Source organism: Macaca nemestrina, chromosome 8 (genome assembly GCF_043159975.1).
Source record: "Macaca nemestrina isolate mMacNem1 chromosome 8, mMacNem.hap1, whole genome shotgun sequence".
NCBI classification, from domain to species: domain Eukaryota; kingdom Metazoa; phylum Chordata; class Mammalia; order Primates; family Cercopithecidae; genus Macaca; species Macaca nemestrina.
Window position 1 is genome coordinate 38,464,518 of NC_092132.1, and position 22,386 is coordinate 38,486,903.

The window sequence follows — 22,386 nt, forward strand, 5'->3', positions numbered from 1 at the left end:
TTTGAAAGTAGCATTGAAAGAAAGTGGAAGAAGAGGCACAAAGTTGTACGATATCCTTACCTTGTAAAGTGTTAACTGTTAGATTGCCCGTCTGGATCATTAAAAACCACTTGCTTTTTTTTTTTTTTCATTGAAATTCAGCATATGAAAGGGCTTTACAGTGAAGGGGTCTGCACTTTTAAACATTCTAAATATGGACAATATTGACTAAAACACAAAATAATGTGAACTCCATGAGTCTAGCAACCACATTCTTTGCTTATTTGGACCAACGTGGCTTAATGTACACTGTGTCCACAGCCTACATGAAACAATTTCTACAGCCAACACAGCACAAAAATGACTTGTTCATTCAGTAAAATCAAACTATTGCATAGTTCAATGAAACCAAACATGGCACTTGTTTTACCATGCAAATCAAATTTGTTTATATACAGACAGATCTATAATCTTCTAGTTAAATTAAATCCCATTTAAAAAACCATGTCCAAATTGCATAGTATACACATATCACTATTATAAACTCTTTAAATATGGATTTAACTATACTTTTTAGAATGACTGCTCATATTCAATGAAGTTCAATGTGGTCTGGTGCTATTTTTCTTTAAGAAAGTTTACTTTGGTCAGGCAGAGATAGGTCTGAAAAGTACCACTGTCTTGAGCATGACCCAGAAGTATGATGTTTCCTGGGAAAGCCAAGTGCTCTGGATACTTCAGGAGGGATCAGCAAGTGATACAGGTAAAACAGATACAACCTGGAGGTCTGGCTTAATTTAGGATGTGGTTCCATGCAGATATTTGAATAGAGTAGGAATTAGAGAATAAGGCACAGATACTGAACCTCGATGGCATTAAGTACCTGGTCACTGGCACTTCTTCAGATTAGCAATCCCTTTGAGGCAAGAGGAAGGTGCTGTAAAATCTCCTCCACTCATGGTGCTACCCCCATCGAGTACCCTGTGCTGATTAACATCAAGTTCAAGCACTCAGGAGAACTTCGAGCCAAGGATTTGCACTTGCCTCTGGTGGAAGCGATAGCCTTCTCCCTTTCACAAGCCAAGGTTTCTCTCCAGCCTGGCAGCTTCAGTCCATTGTTTCCCTCGAGCCACTCCACAGACCCTGGTGGTATATATAGCCCTTTAACAAGAATCCTCCAGCATCCCGTGTTGCCATTTTAAGCAAGAATGTCTGCCATTCTCTCTCCAGGGATTCTGTCCTGCCTGCCTCACATGGTTCTAGTAGCCAGTAGGTTTTACATGCAATTCATGCCATCCCCTCAGTCTACAGGCTACATGGCTGGCTTACAGGCCATCCTGACAGTGGTGAGATCATTGTTCTCTGTGGTATAGGCTCCATGGTAGCTATTACTTTTTCATTCATGGGGAAAAGTGACAAAAATACTAACACAATCATGTATTTTTGCTGGTCCTCCCCTCCCTTCCCCCTTCTTTTCAGGTCTCCTTATCAGCTTTCTCTCTTAACCGTCTAATCCATTCTAAAATCCATTTTGTATCTTAATACAAAATTAAAACTTCAAAAACTTGGTTTCATCCTGATTCTACTCTATCAATTTTTACTTAAATCTTAGGTCCATAACATTAAATTACATTTAGACTGGTGTAGACTGGAGAGAAGCCTTAGGTCCAAAACATTAAATAGTTCACAGAATATATCTATTGTGCCCCTGAAGTTGTAATTTGACTTGAGAATAATAGTAGTAGTAAAATACATTTGGTATTTACTGAATTCCAGATACCATGTTAAGTACTTTCCATACACAAAGATGGTATAGAATAATGGTTAAAATCTTCAATCTAGTATCAGAAAACATAGATTTAAATCTCAGTTTTGCCATGTACTAACTTTGTAATCTAGGCAAATTAATATTCCAAAGGCCTTCAGTTTTCTTCTCTATAAACTGTAAATGCTACGAGTATCTGCTCCAGGGCTATTTTTGTTACAGGTAGTTAGACAGGCATGGTGCGGGCAAGAGAAGGCTCTCTCGGCATTAGGAATGCCAAGCAGTGATGGTTTGACAATTATCACACTGCCTCTCTGAAAATGATAATTTGCCAGCCCACCCAGGGATCCAGGGAGAGGCCATTTCCTGATGATCCACAGCTACTAACATTAAAGCGTTGATTGAATGCAGGTGCCAAGGAGAAGAAACTTCCTGGGCATGCCCAGTCGGAGACAAAACGGTGAAATACGACTTTCCCGGTACATTCCTCAGGAAAAAGGGGGAAGAAAGCCTCAGATAGGCATGCATACAACTTCCTAAACACGCTGTGCCTGCTCAATTCACAAGGATAAGCCTGCTCAATTCACAAGGATAAGGAAGGCACTGTGCGTGCGGGAAGTCCATCCTAAGGGAAGAATCACGGGAAAGAGGAGAGGCTATACAGACCCAGGATTAAGGTTAAATGCCTCTTTTATTCTCTTTAACCTTCACATACCTGCCTGGGTCTCTTCCAAGTGCACCTTCCTTTCTTTCCTGTTCTAAAGCCTTTTTTTTTTTTTTTTCTTTTTTTCTTTTTTGAGACGAAGTCTCGCTCTGTCGCCCAGGCTGGAGTGCAGTGGCACCATCTCAGCTCACTGCAACCTCCGCCTCCGGGGTTCACGCCATTCTCCTGCCTCAGCCTCCCGAGTAGCTGGGACTACAGGTGCCCGCCACCATGCCCGGCTTTTTTTGTTGTTTTAAGTAGAGATGGGGTTTCACCGTGTTAGCCAGGATGATCTTGATCTCCTGACCTCGTGATTCGTCAGCCTCGGCCTCCCAAAGTGCTGGGGTTACAGGGGTGGGTGACCACGCCCTGCCTCTAAAACCTTTTTAAATAAACTTCCACTCCTGCTCTGAAACTTGCCTCAGTCTCTTTGTCAGCCTTATGCTCCTCATAGTCTTTCTTCTGAGGAAGCAAGGACTGAAGTTGCTTCAGACCCACACAAATACTGCCACCTGTAACTCGGGGTAACTTGGAGCCCCTCTAAGTTATGGAGGCAACATATCAAGGATTAACTGAGAGATATTGCATGTAAAACTCTTAGTGAATGTCTGGCACTTACCAAATCAGAAATGCAGTGTGTGAGCTGTTGCTGACACCAGTATCTTTTTTTCATCGAATGATGATGTCATGTAACCCCATTATGTAAATGAGGAAACTAAAGCTCAGAAAAGCTAAGTAACTTGCCCAAGGTTATGCTGCTGTTAACTGGTTGCAATGGAGTTTATTTCTAGTCTGCCCACAGAACCTGGGCTGTGAAACAACATATTTTTGGTTCTTGCCTCACGTTCCTTAAAACTGCAGCTGCCCACGTGTACCCATGGGGATCCACATTCATGAGTTTGCTGCAGCTACTCACAGGTGGCTTCTTGTTATTACTTTTTAGTTTAACCAATAATATTGATGACAGCGACACAATGTACACTGCCTCTCACCTGTAAAAGAGCACCAAAGCCTTCCTCATGGTGTGCTTTGCTTAGGATAAAATGAAAACAAGTATATGAAAACTACTTAAAGTCTCTTAACACCAGCTTCATGTCAAGAGTGATTATTTTCCAAATTATGTAAATGGACAAACATAATTCATAAGGATAAATGCATCAGAGGAAATTCTTTGTTGGGCAAAAGACATTGCACCTGGCAGAAGGAAAGCTCTGAGTAAATTATACTCTGACTCTGAAAATTCAGGAACTTTTCAGGAGATGTTAAACAGTTGTTCCCTGGGACAGAACAGGAACCTCATCCCCTGGGGTGAGTCCACGGTGCCCCCAGCTGATCTTTCCATGAGGAACTACCTGCTGCTTTGACTCTGCCCTCCTTACGTCCATTGCTGTGACTCCTTCACCCCAGTCCATCTTTTTCCTCTCCTTTCCCACTGCTTCATTAACTTTCCTCCTGGAATATTTTAAGTTTCCAACTATGCTCCTCAACCCATCATTTCTATATACATACCAAAGTTCTGCCTAAAATTATTTTTCCTAACTAAAGCCAAGTCTCCTTAGTTGGCTAGTCAAAGATATCTATGAACTGGTTCTAGCATTAGATCTCTGAGTGGAGTTCCAAAGCCAATTTCTCCACAACTTTTCCGGTTCCCACAAGCAAATATGATATCTCCCACCTGTGAACTCATGCCAAGTGTTATTATTCTATTCCTACTAATTTTATGGCAGTATAGGAAAGGAAAAAAAATATCTGCCTCTACTCATTTTGGGTTCTCCAGCTTAGAGGACTGTAAATTGAACTGGGCAAAGACAGATTAATAAGAGAAAAAAGAGGAAAAAAAAAGTTCATTAATATTTGTATCACACAAGTATACAGGGGAGCACCCATCAATGAGTAACCCAAAGAGGTGATGAGAATTGTGATTGCACCACTGCACTCCAGCCTGGGCAACAGAGCAAGATCCTATCTCAAACCCAAAGAGAGTATAACAATAATAAAATAGAATAATTACAACAATATACTGTAATAAAAGTTACATGAATGTGGTCACACTTTCAGAATATCTTACCATACTGTACTCACCCTTCCTGTGAGGATGTGAGATAATAAAATGCCTACGTGATAAGCTGAGGGGAAGTGAATGCTGTAGGCTTTGTGCCATAGCATTAGGTTGCTATTGAAGTTCTGATACTATATCAGAAGGACATCATCTGCTTCAGATGATCCTGGATCACTGAGCCTCAGTGATGTTGATGACCAATGGGCAGGTCACATCTACAGTGTGGATGCGCTGGAGAAAGAGACAACTCATGTCTTGAGTGGGACAAAGCAGGACAGCACGAGATTTCTTCAGGGTACTCAGAACGATGTGCAATTTAAAACTCATGAATTATTTCTGGAGCTCCCCATTTTATATTTTCTGATCACAGTTGACCATGGGTAACTGAAACCACAGATAAAGGGGAGACTATTGTATCTGCAAACATCTCATCTTGCCTAATATTACTATATGTGGATCATCCTGACACATATTAAACTTTAAAAGTATCGTTCTTGCTGAGACCGAGAGGGGAGAAAGATTTCAAAAGGGTAAAAGAATAAGGAAAAAATGAGTCCTACCTTCTTTGGAGAGGCTGGGTGGGTGACTGGGGTGGGAATCCTGCACTCCAGAAACACCAACTCATCACTCATATTTTCCAGAGAGAAAAGTGCTTGGAATCACTAAAAAATCATTTTACTTAACAGAGATTGGTATTGACTGGGTGACCCCACTCTCCTTGGGGAGGTCGGGGGGAAAGAAAAAAGCAGAACTAAGCCTTTCCTATTTTTTAGTTTAAAATCAGAGCAGCCCCAGGACTGGGACTGTTGGTTCTGAGCCTGGGAGTTGGAAGAATAGATGTGCATCTCAATCTTGACGCACACTCTGATACTGTCCGTAGCCAGGGAAGTGACAGAACCACTTTAAAGAGGCATCACCCCCAAGCACGTGATAGTGTCCTCAGCAAAAGACTCAGGTCAGCCCCTAAGCTCCCGAGTACCTGACGACCCTGCCCTGGAGCTCCAGAAGAGGATGGGCCTTAGCACTCCCGGGGACCACAGGCTCTGCACATCAGAATTTCCTCTCTGAGGCACCTTCCCATTCCCCAAGGGCAGCACTGGGAATCTGGCTCTGAGTATTTAGCCCTAGGGGAACTCTGGAAAAAAGATGATTTTGGATTTGCTGCTACTCTTAATAGACGAGGAGAGGAATGTCAATCATCTTGTCCTATATTCATAGTAACACTCCTGAATATTAAGAGAAGACTCACCACAGTTACAATAATAAAACCACTTTAGTAGATGATCTCTGTCTTACAGAGGTTCAGTAGCACCTTGCACACCACGTGTTAATGCTTCCTGAATAAAAGTTATATAGATACATTTTGGTAATTGGTGTTTTCTTTTCTTAGATGTGCAATTCATCTCATTTGGATTTATTGCTAATAAGTATAAATGGCAAGTTTTATATGATAAGATATTGCAAAAGTCCTATGGTTTAGATAACTCTAAGACATTATTTTTGCATTCCTTCATTTAATAAAAATTTGAGCTCCTAATATGTGTAAAGAACCATTCTTGATACTAGAATAATCAAGATGCAAAACCACAGCCCATGAGCCTAGGCATTCACTAAACATTTACACATGCAACTTCTATTTATTTGGGGAAAACAGAAAAAAAAAAACAAAACAAACAAACAAACAAAAAAAACAGAGCATCTTCCTTACTAAGCCCTATTGACACAGTCCTTCGCTCAGCATAGCCACTGAATAAGTAAAGAAAAATTTAATATATAAATATAAATCTTGATGAGCACTATGAAAAAAACAAATAAGGTAAACTAACTGGAAATTCCCCCACATAGATAAATGACACACGATCTCCATGAAGAGAGAAGGTTTCAGCTGAAACCTGAAAGTCAGGAAATAATCATTTATGGGAACATCACCCCAGATACAGAATAGTAGGCTGAGGGCTTTAAAGAAATACCTTTTAGACTGATCCAGCAAGACATGATGAGGGGTTAAACTGGTACACTATTAAGAATATTTGTATTCTTTTCAAGTATCTAGTGAGAAAATACAATGATCTGGAAATACGGTGGTGAATACAGACACAAAATGTTTGGCTGTCCTGGAACTTACAATCATGTGAGAAAGATGGACACTGAGCATGTATTGAGGCTCAGAAAATGATCCCCCAAAGCGGCGGCCTCAAAAGCAAAGTTTCTATCTTTGCCCTCCTGTCTCTCACCCCGCATTCTCCACAGAGGCTAGCCATAGAAACTATAATTCCTCTTCCCCATGGTGAGCCATAAAAACCAGAACCCCCTTTCCCCAAAGCCAGCCATAAAACCTAAAAAATATGACTCCAACTTTCCCCTACCTTTCTGTGTGAGAATTAGCCATAAAGAAATTCTCTGGCCTCCCTTGTTTCACTGCAGGTCGTAAGACCCTCCATTCCAAAGAGGGCACTGCCCCATGCTCAGAAGGAATGCTGCACAGAGAAGAATCCAAACAAGCAGGGCTTGCTGGGTTTCCCGCCCCTCAGTCTATTACTATTAGATCACATCCTTTTTGTTTAATCATATTTCTACATGGCTGGTCATGTTTCATCTACCTAAGCATAAAAATGGATAGTTCACCCTGGATCTTTGGGGTCTTCAGTCTGACGCCTCCCATGTCATGTAAAACTATGATCAAATAAATTTGTGATGGCTTTTCTCCTGTGAATCTGTCTATTGCCAGTTTATTTCAACAAACTGCAATCTCAGATCTTCAGAGGGAAAGTTTGAACTTACCTACACATGTAATTACAGGCGTGATGAGGGCCATGTGACAGAATCATATGGCTGTAGGTAGCATGTGGATCTTAACGAGCCTAGAAGGACTGGGGAGTTCTTTCAGAGGAAATATCTAAACCCCAAATTTTGAAAAACAAGTAGGCATTGATTCGATAAGAAGGGCTGGAATCTCAGGAAATTGTCTGAGACTGTCCTTATCTGCTGGTTGAAGAATCTCTGAACATGGGAACAAGCATATCTGTTATCTCAGGTAAAGGATTGATAGGAGTTTAGGGGCAGTTTAGCTCTGGATGAAAGAGAAGGAGGCAGTGAACCTCCTTTGTTGAAAACGAAAGGGAAAAATTGCCACTTATGGCTGGATAAAGAAAGGAGTTAAGCACATTTGAGCCTGATGGCCCTTTAGTTTTCACTGAAAACCATTTGTGTAAGAATTAGCCTTACATATTCTGTTATCCAGTTACTATTGTATACTTTCTTCTACCTCTGAAAACATGCTATTAATAATAAATTTAATTCTTTTCAAAATTTCTGTCAATAGGGCATTGGGCTCCTCTCCTTAGGGTATAGGTTTTCTTTTCACTCAGAGTAGATTTCCTTGGGGAAAAACATGGAGCAGATTTTACGAGAGCTAAAGTATGTCACAAAACATAAACACAAACAAACACAAACAAACACAAAACAAAAAAGGTATGTGTTTTCTCCCAAAGACTTCTAAAGTAATTTTGAACTCAGAACATTTCTGATTTTTTTCCTGTCCACAGCATCAGGCATTCATGAGAGTGAGAAAAAGGTTGCAAAAGGTGAATGCATTCCTTTAGTGGAGAGCACAATTTGTGGGAAATACTAAAATATTTATTGCTTTTCTAGGAGCTTTACCAAAGGATGGAAAGGCCATAAGATTACTAAACAAGATTTTACCATTGTGACACTGGATTGTCAAAATACTTTAGTTTTTCATTTCAGAAATTGCTGTTCTAAATATAGTTTCGTGGCATGACAAATTGTCCAGTGATCTATGGAACTTACCATACTATGGAAGTTGTATTATACGAGCACAGCTGAATGCCACTTGTAGAAGTAACAGATAGAGATCTTGAGCCCTGTGTCTCCTACTCCATGGAACCTTCCCATCTTCATTGGAAGACCTGATACTTTCTGTACTCAGCCTTTCATTCCAGCAGTTATAATTGATTGCAGTTATTGTTCACATGACGATCTCCCTTGCTAAACTGAATCATCAAAGGCAGGGACTATTATTTGTCTAACTGCACGAACTTGCATATAGTAGATGTTCAAAAATCTATTTTGCAACTATAAATGTAAGTGAAGTTTCAAGATATATTATTGAGGAAATCAAAAATCAGATTTTTGTCTTAACATAGATAAAACCTAAAAGGAGATATTCATTTAAGGAGACTTCCTCTCCCCCACAAGTGAACCAATATCCAAATATCCCCTCAGCCATTTTGACACCTACTTCTTTTAAATGTTTCCCTTCCTTGAATGTATTCACTTTCATGATCCAGTGAGCCTAGAAAATGCAGCCTTCCTAAAACATCTGGGATTCATCAGGCTGGTTCTGTTAATCAAAGTTTTCTAGATCAGTTCCAGATGTTGACTAAAGTTACACAAGCATTGTTCACATTTTTAACTACAATCAGATCTAACTTTCCATATCTTGAAGGTGGCTTAATTTGTATAGGTAGGAGTGACACTCTGTCTTATTTTTAAAAATTAACTCTTAGTACAGAGGTAAAGCTGATAGGTTATCCTAGAAGTAAATAAAGATCAATAAAAAATTCAAGATATATTTTCAGAAATGTATGTGACATCTAGTCACATAAACTCATAGATGTCATGAGAAGGAAAGAAAAATTAATCCTGTGCAAGTATCTACTATGTGCTGGACACCATGATGGGTAATTCCACATGCACGATATTGTTTAATTGATTTAAATCTCATAATGACTGTACAAAATCAAAATTATCCCATTATACAGATGAGAAAACACAGGCTCATTGGAGTTAATTACATTGTTGAAAATCATATGCTTAATGTCTAAGCTGAGATTACAGACTAGTTTTTCTGATCCCAAATTCAGTATTTTTTTTCACATTTCCTTTCCCTGTAATCTTAGATAATATGAATTTGGAAAAGAAAAAAATATATATACAAGTATGCTGTAAAACATTTTCTCAAGGAAGACTATAAATGTAAAACCTATATCTACTTTTCACATAATTTAATATTTTTGTGCATATTTTATTAAAATAATTAGTTTAATTATCTGACAACATAATTGGATTTTCATGAAGCCTGAACAAATCTGGCAGGCAAGGAAAATAAAGTGAATCAATCTAATTCCAGTGCTGGAAACTCCATAATAAACACCTTACACCAATCCAGAGATGCTGCAGGGCTCTAGAAGAAGCCAGTGTGCAGTCAGTAATAATAATGGGCTGACTTCTGCTGTTAGTAGGATTATGAGATACATGTTCCTAATGGCCCATGGATGGCAATGCAATTTGATCCTGCATAACTACAACAAACTTATTTTTTAAAGCAGTGTTGGGGTTAAAAAAAAAACAAAACAAAACAAAAAAACAACAACAACAACAACAACAACGACAACAACAAAAACCTGTAGAAATCACCAAAGATGAAGACAAAGAAAAGATATTGGAAGGAGAAAGTGGAGAAAGAAGAAAAGAAACAGGGAGCTATACCCTGAATTATGCCAGTAAGCAAACACAAAAGCCAAGTTTCCCTGATTCTAAGAACGGTCCCTGGCTCAGGAGGTGCCTCAGCCATTCTTCAAGGTCAGGATGCCTAGTATGAAGGTAGGATCCTCCACAGAAGTTAAAGTGACTGTAGATCCGTGTTCCTTTGGCTCCAGTAAAAGTAAATGTACATCTTATGTGGCAGAAAGCTATTCTACACATTCGGCCTTCTGAATTCTCAAAGAAAATCATGCTGCTATAAAGACACATGTACACGTATGTTTATTGCGGCACTAGTCACAATAGCAAAGACTTGGAATCAACCCAAATGTCCATCAGTGACAGACTGGATTAAGAAAATGTGGCACATATACACCATGGAATACTATGCAGCCATAAAAAAGGATGAGTTTGTGTCCTTTGTAGGGACATGGATGCAGCTGGAAACCATCATTCTTAGCAAACTATCACAAGGACAGAAAACCAAACACCGCATGTTCTCACTCATAGGTGGGAACTGAACAACGAGATCACTTGGACTCAGGAAGGGGGACATCACACACCGGGGCCTATCATGGGGAGGGGGGAGGGGGGAGGGATTGCATTGGGAGTTATACCTGATGTAAATGACGAGTTGATGGGTACTGACGAGTTGATGGGTGCAGCACAGCAACATGGCACAAGTATACATATGTAACAAACCTGCACGTTATGCACATGTACCCTAGAACTTAAAGTATAATAATAAAAACAAATAAATAAGCTCAAAAATTTTAATTTGCCCAACCATAAATAAAATAGGCCACCATGAGTGGGAATCAGCTGAAACCACACAAAAAACTACCAAATATTGGAGACATTGGAATTAGCTGATGGTAAATAGAAAATGATCAAATTATAAAACATCTAGGAAATTTTTAAAATAATAAAAGCGAGGAACAAGAAATTATTAAAAATAACCAAGCAAACTGATTATAGAAAGATGAAGTAGAAATTTTAGAAAAAAATAGATTTATTGAAATTAAAAGCTCAGTGGTGTATTAAATAACATATTAGAGATGAAGAGACAATGAACTAGAAGTAAGAGCTGTAGAACTTGCAGCACTGAGAGACAAGGACATGAAAATATAAAAAGAACTACTGAAGACAGAATAAAAATGAGAAGGTCAAACATACATGTAATTGTACTCTAAAAAATAATAGAGAATGGAAAAGAGGCAATATTGGGAAGACGGAGACGTAAGCTGAGAATTCCCTGAGTTTTTGGATAGGCACACATCTACAATACAAAATGCACAATATATACCAAGCAGACCAAGCAAAAAAATCCACAAAACGTAAAATTTCAGAGCACCAAAGATAACGTATCTGAAAGAGAGCCAGAGAAGAAACCAGAGTGCCTAAAAAGAGGATGATTTCGTCTAACAGCAGATTTTTCAATAGCTTCAATGGAAACCAGAGTTCATAGAGTAATATATTCAAAATACTGAGAGAAATAACTATCAACCTAGAATTGTGTTGCTATAAAAGTTATTTTTCAAGGACATTGTCAAACACATGTCCAAAATTAAAACCCGAGTTTACCACTAGCAAATCTTTACTAACATACCTTCTAAAAGATATCTTTAAAGAAGGAAAGATTGTAACAAGTTCTAAAATGCAAGAAGAAATGTTGATCCAAGAAATTGTTAAATATGTAAATTAATCTAAAAGGAAGTAATATAAAATACATAATAAAATGACTAAATTATGAGTTCATAAAGACAACAAAAATACGACGCTGACCCTGTTCAATAGAGAATCTACTAGCCACAAGCTGCCATTTAAATTTAAATACAATGAAGTTAAAAAATTTAGTTCCTGAGTCACACTGGCCACATTTCTTGTGATCAATAGACATATACTAATAGAGGCTACTGTTTTGGATAAAACAGATATAGAACACTTCTATTATCACAAGAGGTTATATTATACAATGCTGCACCAAATATATACTTGTAATTTGGAACGTATTAGTCAGAGGTAGATGGTTCTAGGGTCCCTGTGTTCTTTAGAATAGTTAAGATACTGGCTCTCTTTAAGACTTTTAAATTACCAATTATGCCTGGTAAAAATGTTTATAATAATCATTAAGGAATAAAAATAGAGTAGTAAGGTGTGGAAAAATCAAATAAGGAAAAAATAAACCCAACGTAGAAAAAAAAAAATAAATGAAAGTGAAACAAATAGAAAACACCAAGGAAGGTGGTGAAAACAGTTTCAAATATATTTGCACACAATAAAATGTAAATAGACTGAAATTGCTAGTGATGAGTAAAAATATCTGTCAAGATTTTAATAGTTTGCTTTTTGGTTAAACATAAGGGGTTTAATTAACTATGTAATACTATGAACAATTTTATAACACAGATTTGAAAACTGGGACAATATGGAAAAGTTTTGATAGCAATGTAACCAAATAAATGTGACTAAAACCCAAATGTTTACAAATAAAATTTGCCAAACTATATGCTATCTAGTGCTGAGTAGCAAACCACTCCAAAACTTACCGAATTAACATTTATGTTGATCGTGGTCCTTTAGTACTGAATTAACATTTATGTTGATCGTGGTCCTTTAGTGTGAGCAGAGCTCAATGGAGCTCATTCCTCTCTGTTCCACTCACATCACCTGGAGCAGCTCAAAGGCTGGAGGCTGAAATCCAATCAAAGTTCAATCATTCACACATCTGGGGTTGGTGCAGGCAACTGTCTGAGACCTTGATGGGGTCTGTCAGCCAGAATGCCTACATATGCGACCACCCCATATGACTTGGACTTCTCAACATGGTGGCTTTGTTCCCAAGGTGAGCATCCCAAGATCATCCCTAGGGCATGACGCTTGACGTTTCATCACTTAGCCTTAGAAGTCAGGACACATCACGTCTGCCTCGCTCTGCTTGTTGACTCAGTCACAAAGTTCCACCACGTTTTAAGGGAAAGGAAAATAGACCTCACCTCCTAAAAAGAATAGAAAGGTTCTGGTAGAAGTTGTGGGACTGAAAAATTGCTGTGGCCATTTTCAGAAAGCACAGTCTGCCACATGTTTCAATGATTTACAAAATTCATCAGAAATTAGGGGAAAAAAATACTTTCTTAACCGTTTTTTGAGTCTAGTTTTACCTCGAATACAAAAATCATGAAAATCTAGTAAAAGTAGAGACCAATCGCATTCACATGTATGAGAAAATATTAGTAATTCAGCAGCCACCCCACTACTGGGTATGTATATCCAAAAATAAAATCTATGTCAGAGATATGCACACCACCATGTTTATTGTAGCATAATTTGCAATAGCCAGGATATGGAATCGACCTCAGTATCTTTCAGTGGATGAGTGAATAAAGAAAATGTGGTTTATATACACAATGGAATATACAATGGGATATTCAGCCTTAAAGACAAAATTCTACCATTTTTGACAAAATGGATGAACCTGGAGGACATTATGTTCAGTGAAATAAGCCAGGCACAGACAGACAAATACCCCCATGATCTCACTTATTTGTGGACTCTAAAAATGTTGAACTCATAGAAATAGAGTATAGAATGGTAGTTAGCAGAGACTGGGGATGGGAAAGAGATTGGGAAAATATTGATCAAAATACAAAATATCAGCATGGATGACTAATGTCCAGAGATCTATTGTATCATATGGTGACTATAATTAATAACAATGTATTATAATCTTGAAAATTGCTAAGAGAATAAGTTTTAAGTGTTCTCACCATGAAAAATAAGTATGTGAGGTAATGTATTTGTAAATTAGCTCAATTTTGCTATTCCATAATGTGTAAATTTTGAAGCCATCATGTACATGAGAAATGTATAAAATTTGGTCAGCTTACTTTTTAAAGGTAAGAAATTTTTTTTAAAGGTAAGAAATTACTAGGTAATTTTTTAGAAGGTAAGAAATTACTAGGCATCCAAATGTAGTCAAGTGTTAAAAAAGAGAATATATCAAGAAGAGGTTGTTTACTCCAGTAATCAAAGGTGGCTTAACATTAAAATTTTATAAGTGTAAACCACTATATTTCCAGGTTAAATGAGAAAAAATATAATCATCTCAATAGATGCAGAAAAAAAAATTTTCTATAATCCAACACTTTTCCAACAAAACTAAACTAAATACTTAGTAAAACAGGAATAGAAGACAGTTTTCCTTATCTGCTAAGAAGCATTTACAATGAGAAAAATAACCCATAGCAAATATTAATGACGTAGCAAATATTAATGATGTAATGTGGGCATTCAATTTAGTACCATGAAAAAGAAAAAGATAGATACCCCAAATCACTACCTCTATTCAACATTATGCTGAAGATCCTATCTAGTTTGAAAGAGAAGAAAATACAATAAATATGGAAAGAAACCAGACTGTCACTATTAAAAGGTGATTTGATTACCTACATAAGAACCCCATCTACTAACAAAATGCAAGAATTAATGAGTATTTAGCAAGGTGTCTGACTATAACAATATGCAAATTTTATTGTGTTAATATACTACAACTAGAAAACACTTTAGAATTACATATTTTTGTTATTACAAAGAATATAAGTACAATGAATAGATTTTTTTTTTTTTTTTTTTTTTTTTTTTGAGATAGAGTCTCACTCTGTGGCCCAGGCTGGAGTGCAGTGGCACAATCTTTGCTCACTGTAAACTCCGCCTCCTGGGTTCACACCATTCTCCTGCCTCAGCCTCCTGAATAGCTAGGACTACAGGCGTCTGCTACTGCGCCCAGCTAATTTTTTGTATTTTTAGTAGAGACAGGGTTTCACCATATTAGCCAGGATGGTCTCGATCTCCTGACCTCATGATCCGCCCACCTCGGCCTCTCAAAGTGCTAGGATTACAGGTGTGAGCCACCGCGCCCAGCCAATGTTTTTAAGAGGATATGTAAGAAACTAAAGAAGAAAGACTTAAAAATTTTTGAAAGCTATTTTTAAAAGACATAAATATGAAAAGGGAAATATGCCATGTTCATGGGATGGGATAACTCAATACCATAAAAATGTCACCTTAAATTGAACTATAGATTTAATTTGTTTCCAATATCATAAACAATATAATAAAAATGTCTCCTGAAATTTCTCCTCAAATTAAACTACAGATTTAATTTTTTTCCAATCTAACAAGGTTTTTGAGAAACTTGACAAGCTAATTCTAAAATTTATTTGAAAAGGCAAAGGCTCAATGGGTAAAGTATTGAAGAAGGATAGGAAAGCAAAATTGCGCTACCAGATACCAAGTTTATTATAAAGTTGTGTCAATTAATAAGGAAAGATCATTGGACACTAGGACAGAATTCCTAAAAAAAATAGAGAACCCAGAAACAGATCTATACATAACAGAGCCTTATATATGGCAAGGATTATATGATCACTGGAGAAAGGAACTAAGCTAATAATAATAAAAAATAAATACAAGTATTATTTGTTTATATAATAAACTATATTATATATAGGCATCAATTCCAGGTAGATCAAAAATTTAATGCAAAAGGGAAAATTTTAAAACTTTGAAAGAAAAATATAGAAGATAATCTTTGTGAACTCAGAATAGAGAAAATATTAACTATAAATTTTTAAACAATGCTAAGCTCACCTACATTAATAGGAAGAACTTTTGTTTATCTAAAGACACCATAATATAAAGTTACAAACTAGTTGTAACTTTTAGAGTCAACAAATAATTAGTATTCATTAAGTGTAACGAACTCCTCCGCATTGAGAATAAAATGACAACTTCCTCTCTCCCCTCAAAAAACTAGTAAATGGCCAAACCGGCACTTCAGATCAGAGAAAGTACAAATGATCCAGCCTCTTCAGTAATCAAAGAAGTACAAAGTAGGATCATAATAAATTGAGATAATATCTATTGTTGGTAAGAAGTAAATTGATAAAAAATATATACAGCTCTGCTATAATTTAAGCATAATTGGAAACATCTTATTTGAAAAACACTCATACATCTAAACACTAACTTACCTATAACACAGCAATGTTACTCCTAGAAACAAAACCTAGAGAAATTTGCATGTGAGACCTAAAAGATATGTACCAGAATTTTATAATTGTCAACAATAGCTGTTGTCAGTAATAGAAAAAAATCAGGTAACAAAAATCAATTTACAGAAAAAACAAATTGATTATAGCATAGTCATACTATAGAATTGTGAAAATGAATACATTATAGCTACTAGCAACATAATAGATAAACAATGTTGAGTGAAAAAAGTCAGTTGAAGAAAATTGCATAATACATGAAATGACATAATATATACTATATACATAATCATTACATGTTATCAATTTTGAACTGTTATTTGTTTTAGAAACTGCCTTTATGTAGGGATTGCTATGTATTTGGCAAATTTATTGTAGAAAGAAAGAGTAATAAATACATCAGTTACTTCTGGAAAGGTGGTAAAGGAATGGAATTTTGGAAGAATATGCACGTAACTCAATGATGTTGATAATGTTCCAGTTTTTAGCCTCAACAGTGGGTTCACCAGTGTTGATATTATGCTTTCTAAAGTCTCATACATTATGTATATGTATTGGATATTACATAATAATGCTTAATCAGAGCTTTTGTGTATTGTTTCATACACTTCATAAATTGTTTTGCTAAAAATAGCAAAAAAGGATTCATTCAATAAATGATATTATAGAAGGGTAAACATAATAGAAGAATGAATTTGGAACCATATAGATCTGGACTGGAATTTTTGTTTTGAAGCTTACTAGCTTGAGCTATATACTTATCAACCAGACACGTAAGACCTCTGAATATCAGTTTCCTTCAACAGTATTTATTGTAAGTCTACTATGTACTAAGCACCATTCAGAACACTGGAGACACAGTGGTGAACAAAACAGACACCATCTACAGTCACTACACAAGTGTATGTAGAAGAGGTTCTACAGGAGCCTGTAAAGGACTAACCATGAAAGAGCAGCAGTACTTGGTGTGAGATGTATGTCAGTACCTTCTTACATAAATTTCGATGGAAGGCATGTCATTTTGCACAATATTGGGGAAATTTCCTGCAACTGTGAGCAAAGCGTCACAATGAGACTTGACTATGTATTCAGAATATATATCCTGGGACTATATGAAACATAGCTAAGGACATTATGCATCAAACTAATATGAACATAAAATACTATCAAGTCGCTTGTATAAGAACTGACAATCTGCTCTTCTGACAATCAAATTATGGTGTGAGGATGGTACAGTGTACAAGGAGTTCTGTCTGTAGAAAAGTCTTTGTTATAACTTCATCAGATGCTTTAGTTGTGTGTTTTTCCTATTTACACTATCTGGTGTGTGTTGTTCCCCTCCCTGTGTCCATGTGTTCTCATTTTCAACTCCCACTTATGAGAACATGTGGTGTTTGATTTTCTGTTCCTGTGTTAGTTTGCTGAGGATGATGCCTTCCAGCTTCATCCATGTCCCTGCAAAGGACATGATCTCATTCCTTTTTATGGCTGCATAGTATTCCATGGTGTATATGTACCACATTTTCTTTATCCAGTGACTGCTTTAGTTGTGTGTTTCCTATTTACACTATCACTGCCTTATTCTTCCCCAGTGTTACCAGAAAGAGAATAATTCACTTCCTCCCAAATTACTTTTGCAGGCATCAGGATTATAGTTCTCCCTGCTCCTATCTCACTTTCTGTCTGCTCTCGCTGAGCTCCTAGATACTCAATCTGTTCTAGGGTTACTGTAAGTGATGCTATGTGGGTTTATCAATAACTGTCTATCCTCAAGGAACATTTGCTCCAGAGAGGCACATGGCCAATTTGAAAGCAGAAAACGTTTATATCGTCATGTGCAAATAACCTAAGAAAAAAATACAGTGATAATCTGAAAATATCATTACTATGAAAATGAAATTTGGGTATATTTATAGAAATGCAATAAAAGCTCTCACATTTAGCAAGAAGCAGGTTATGTGTCACACAAAGGGCCTGCGGGAAGCCAGTGGTAAATTATTGGAGAAGGGCAGTTAACTGAAACAAATTTGAGTATAAAAGCAGCATAGAGGCAATGATCATTAAATTCTCAGCATCTGCAAAGAAATAGGATGGAGAAGAAAAATAAAAATTTAAGTCAAGGACCTTTTTCACAAGTAATATTTGAGAAATTTTCCATAATTCTGAGCAAAGCAACAAAAATAGACTTGAATATGTATTCAGATAGTTATTGATGGAAAAGAAAAAAAAAAGAGATGAAATTATAATCATTTAATTTCCTAGGAAAAGTGGTTAGGAGAACATAATAGAACTCTGTCAACCCAAAGTTCATTGGTAACACAGGTTTTCTTGAAAGGGTACTTCCCAGAAATGAACTAGGCAATCAGACCACAGAAGAAACTTTTTTTTTTTTTTTTTTTTTTTTTTTTTTTTTTTGAGACGGAGTCTTGCTCTGTAGCCCAGGCTGGAGTGCAGTGGCCGGATCTCAGCTCACTGCAAGCTCCGCCTCCCGGGTTTACGCCATTCTCCGGCCTCAGCCTCCAGAGTAGCTGGGACTACAGGCGCCCGCCACCTCGCCCGGCTAGTTTTTTTGTATTTCTTTAGTAGAGACGGGGTTTCACCGTGTTCGCCAGGATGGTCTCGATCTCCTGACCTCGTGATCCGCCCGTCTCGGCCTCCCAAAGTGCTGGGATTACAGGCTTGAGCCACCGCGCCCGGCCAGAAGAAACTTTAAATATCAGAGGTCAGTTTTTAATTGTTTGCTTATTTGTATTGTTGAAGCTCAGATTTATACCCCAAAATATGGCCAACTGACATGCTGAACCAAAGAAGCAGCCTTTGGTCTCTGACCTTCCCCATCCCTCAATGTATTTGCCAAAGAAGTTGACGTTCTTTTATCTGCCTGAAGTCCAGATCCACCAAAGGGAACAACTGCTTTTTCCTCCCTTCTCTGTAAGACCAAGAATGTAAGACCACACCTGAATAGACCCTTTCATTGTCAAAGAAAATTATTTACAATCTCCTCCCAGATCCATTCATTCTCCCTAGAATTGCCAGCAGAATTCCTTTTCTCCCTCTTCCCATATCCTATTTTGCCAGGATAATATATAGGCTTCTGAACCATGTTGCGGGGTTGTGTCTTCATTCTGAAGGCTCCCCTGTATACACATTAAATAAATTTATATGTATTTTCTCCTATTAATCAACCTGCCTAATGTCAGGGATTTTTAAGCAGACCTCTAGGAAGCCAAGGGCTTTGGCCCTAGCAGGGTTTTGGAGTTGTTTGTGTGCGTGTGGCAATATCTACAACATAAGACTTGCCTCACTCACAAACAAAGCAAAGCACCTAAGCAAAAAAAAAAAAAAAAAAAAAAAAAGTACCACTCTGACTCTATCCCATTATACCACTTAAAAAAAAATTACTTTAAGTTCCGTGATACATATGCAGAACAGGCAGGTTACATAGGTATATGTGTGGCATGGTGATTTGCTGCACCTATTGACCCATCTTCTAAGCTCCGTCCCCTGGCTCCCTACCCCCGACAGGCACTGGTGTGTGTTGTTCCCCTCCCTGGATCCATGTGTTCTCATTGTTCAACTCCCACTTATGAGTGAGAACATGTGGTGTTTGATTTTCTGTTCCTGTTAGTTTGCTGAGGATGATGGTTTCCAGCTTCATCCATGTCCCTGCAAAGGACGTGATCTCATTCCTTTTTATGGCTGCATAGTATTCCATAGTGTATATGTGCCACATTTTCTTTATCCAGTCTATCATTGATGGGCCCATTATACCACTTTTCTAAGCAGTTAATGATTTCCAACCCATGGGATTGGGAGAACCTAGAACTACTAGGCTACTAGCTCTATCCTCTTTTAGCTATTTTTCCATAGAAGATCAATGAACACTCCAATTCTATTATGGGAGCCTTGAATTTCTTAATCTTTTTTTTTTTAAATTTATTTATTATTATACTTTAAGTTGTAGGGTACATGTGCATAACGTGCAGGTTTGTTACATATGTATACTTGTGCCATGTTGGTGTGCTGCACCCATCAACTCGTCATTTACATCAGGTATAACTCCCAGTGCAATCCCTCCCCCTGCCCCCCTCCCCATGATAGGCCCCGGTGTGTGATGTTCCCCTTTCTGAGTCCAAGTGATCTCATTGTTCAGTTCCCACCTATGAGTGAGAACATGCGGTGTTTGGTTTTCTGTTCTTGTGATAGTTTGCTAAGAATTTCTTAATCTTATTCGAATAAATGGGATTCTGAGCACAAGCAAGGGTCAAAAATCTGAAAAGCATAAGATTCAGCCCACATAGCTCTATCAAGTAACTGAGATGGATTTTAGCCTGCACAATATTTGTATGATTTACTTATTCTAGCACCAAGTAATAAGAATCTTCATGCAAACTATGCTTTTCTCTCACCTGTGTTCTGTATTGTGTTACTCTGCATAATTAAGCAAACTCTTGAAAATATCCATTTAATTAATACTTGAACCCTTTCGCTGTTTTTACTAGTCCCAGTGGTATCTTGCAAACACAATTCTAGTCCCTCTAGTCAAACTATAATTTCTTTCTTAGGATGAACAAGAGGCTCTTTACATCTGGGTAGTGTGTAGCTGCAGATTTTTGTCAAACACTATCGGAAAACAAAAGGGTCACAAATCCTTTTCTCAATTGAAAATACAAATCGGTTCCTACTTTCTATCCAGGCAGACAGCCAAACCTAAAATAAGGGAAGGCATATGTCCATATTTGAGAGGAAGGTGCCTACATAAGTAAGGATTTCCCCCAAAGAACAAAGTTAACTTTTTTGATGGTTTTTGGTGGATGATGGAAATGTAATGGACAGATGACAAAACTTTAAAAATATTTTCCAAATAGCTCGAGGTAGTTTTTGAAGAAGAAACAGCAAGATAAAAGAGCCATAACCTTCATCAAAACTGATTAATGCAAAGAAGGCAGCTAAGGTATTTAAAGGTTCACCAGTTTCCTTATACTCAGGCACATCTGAAACTTGTTCCCAGTTATTTTTATTCATGTTCAAAAGAAGAAAAATCTCTGACTAAACAGGAGAGAACCTGTAAAACTATCCATCCTTATCCCCTTCCTGATCTTCATCTGTGCTTAAAGATGATTTTATACTTCCATGTACTTCAAGTAGATTGATCCTAACATCTCCAGGTTGGGACAAGACTAAAGCTCTTCCAAACAAGTGGCTCTTAACTGGGAGCAATTTTGCCCAGAAACAATTTGGCATGTCCAAACTTTCCAGGGACACAATAGGATTGGAAGGAGGTACTAGTGGCATCTAATAAATAGAAGCCAGGAATTCTCAAAACATCGTATAACACATGGGACAGCCCCTCACAAGAAAGAATTCTGGCCCAAAATATAAGAGTAAAGGCTGAGAAATGCTGTTCTAAAACAATATCCCTGGATCAGCCAATCTGTGAGAAAGGATGGTCCCCTGAATGGATTGATTTCTGACCTAGGAGGCCTGCATGATAAGCAGCTATTTAGAGCCACATTCCTCCTGTTGTGTATGCAATTTGTGCAATTTCTTTTCCTGTTTCTGAGCTGAGAGGTCTTCCTTGTAAGTAAATATTTGAAGCCCTTAGCATGCACAACCGCTCTCTTCTAAAGTTTCTGGCTGTCAGATCCTGTCCTGCTGTGGCCTAAAAAGAAAGGCAAAGAAGGGAGGCTAGAGCTATATTATTCAATAGCTGCTGTTTTTTGGCTTTTATCAGCCCACCTAGAATATTCTAAATTAAGCAAAAAGACAGAATGTGCTTCCACCCCTACGTCAAATAGTATGTTTAACTGACTCTAAACAAAAATAAACTTCAAGAAAAGCTTAGCCGGGGCACAGTGGCTCGTACCTGTAATCCCAGCACTTTGGGAGGCCAAGGCCAGTGGAGCTCCTGAGCCAGGAGTTTGAGACCAGCCTGGGCAACGTGGAGAAACCCCATCTCTGCAAAAAAAATACAGAAAAATTAGCCAGGTGTGGTGGTGAGCAAAAATTAGCCAGGTGTGATGGTGAGCAAAAAAATGCAGAAAAATTAGCCAGGTGTGGTGGTGAGTCCCAGCCACTTGGGAGGCTAAAATGAGAGAATCACCTGAATCTGGGAGATCGAGGCTGCAGTGGCCATGATTGCACCACTGCACTCCAGCCTGGGCAACAGAGTGAGACCCTGTCTAAAATAATAATAGCTTAGACTGTTGGATTCTATTTCACATTATATTATTCTACGCATGAATTCCCAAATATATTTGAGAATACAATTATGTACCACATAACAAAACATAAAATGTTAAAAAAAAATTGTCCTTATCTGAAA

At 37.6% G+C, this 22,386-nt stretch overlaps 1 long non-coding RNA gene across 1 annotated transcript in view; it reads right to left on the reverse strand.

Moving 5' to 3' along the window:
* LOC105475996 (uncharacterized) overlaps positions 1-22,386 on the reverse strand; it is a 239,627-nt gene that overhangs the window by 15,017 nt on the left and 202,224 nt on the right. The window contains exon 3 of the long non-coding RNA XR_983771.3: positions 12,561-12,705. This is a non-coding gene — a long non-coding RNA (uncharacterized lncRNA). The remainder of the gene's footprint in view (positions 1-12,560; positions 12,706-22,386) is intronic.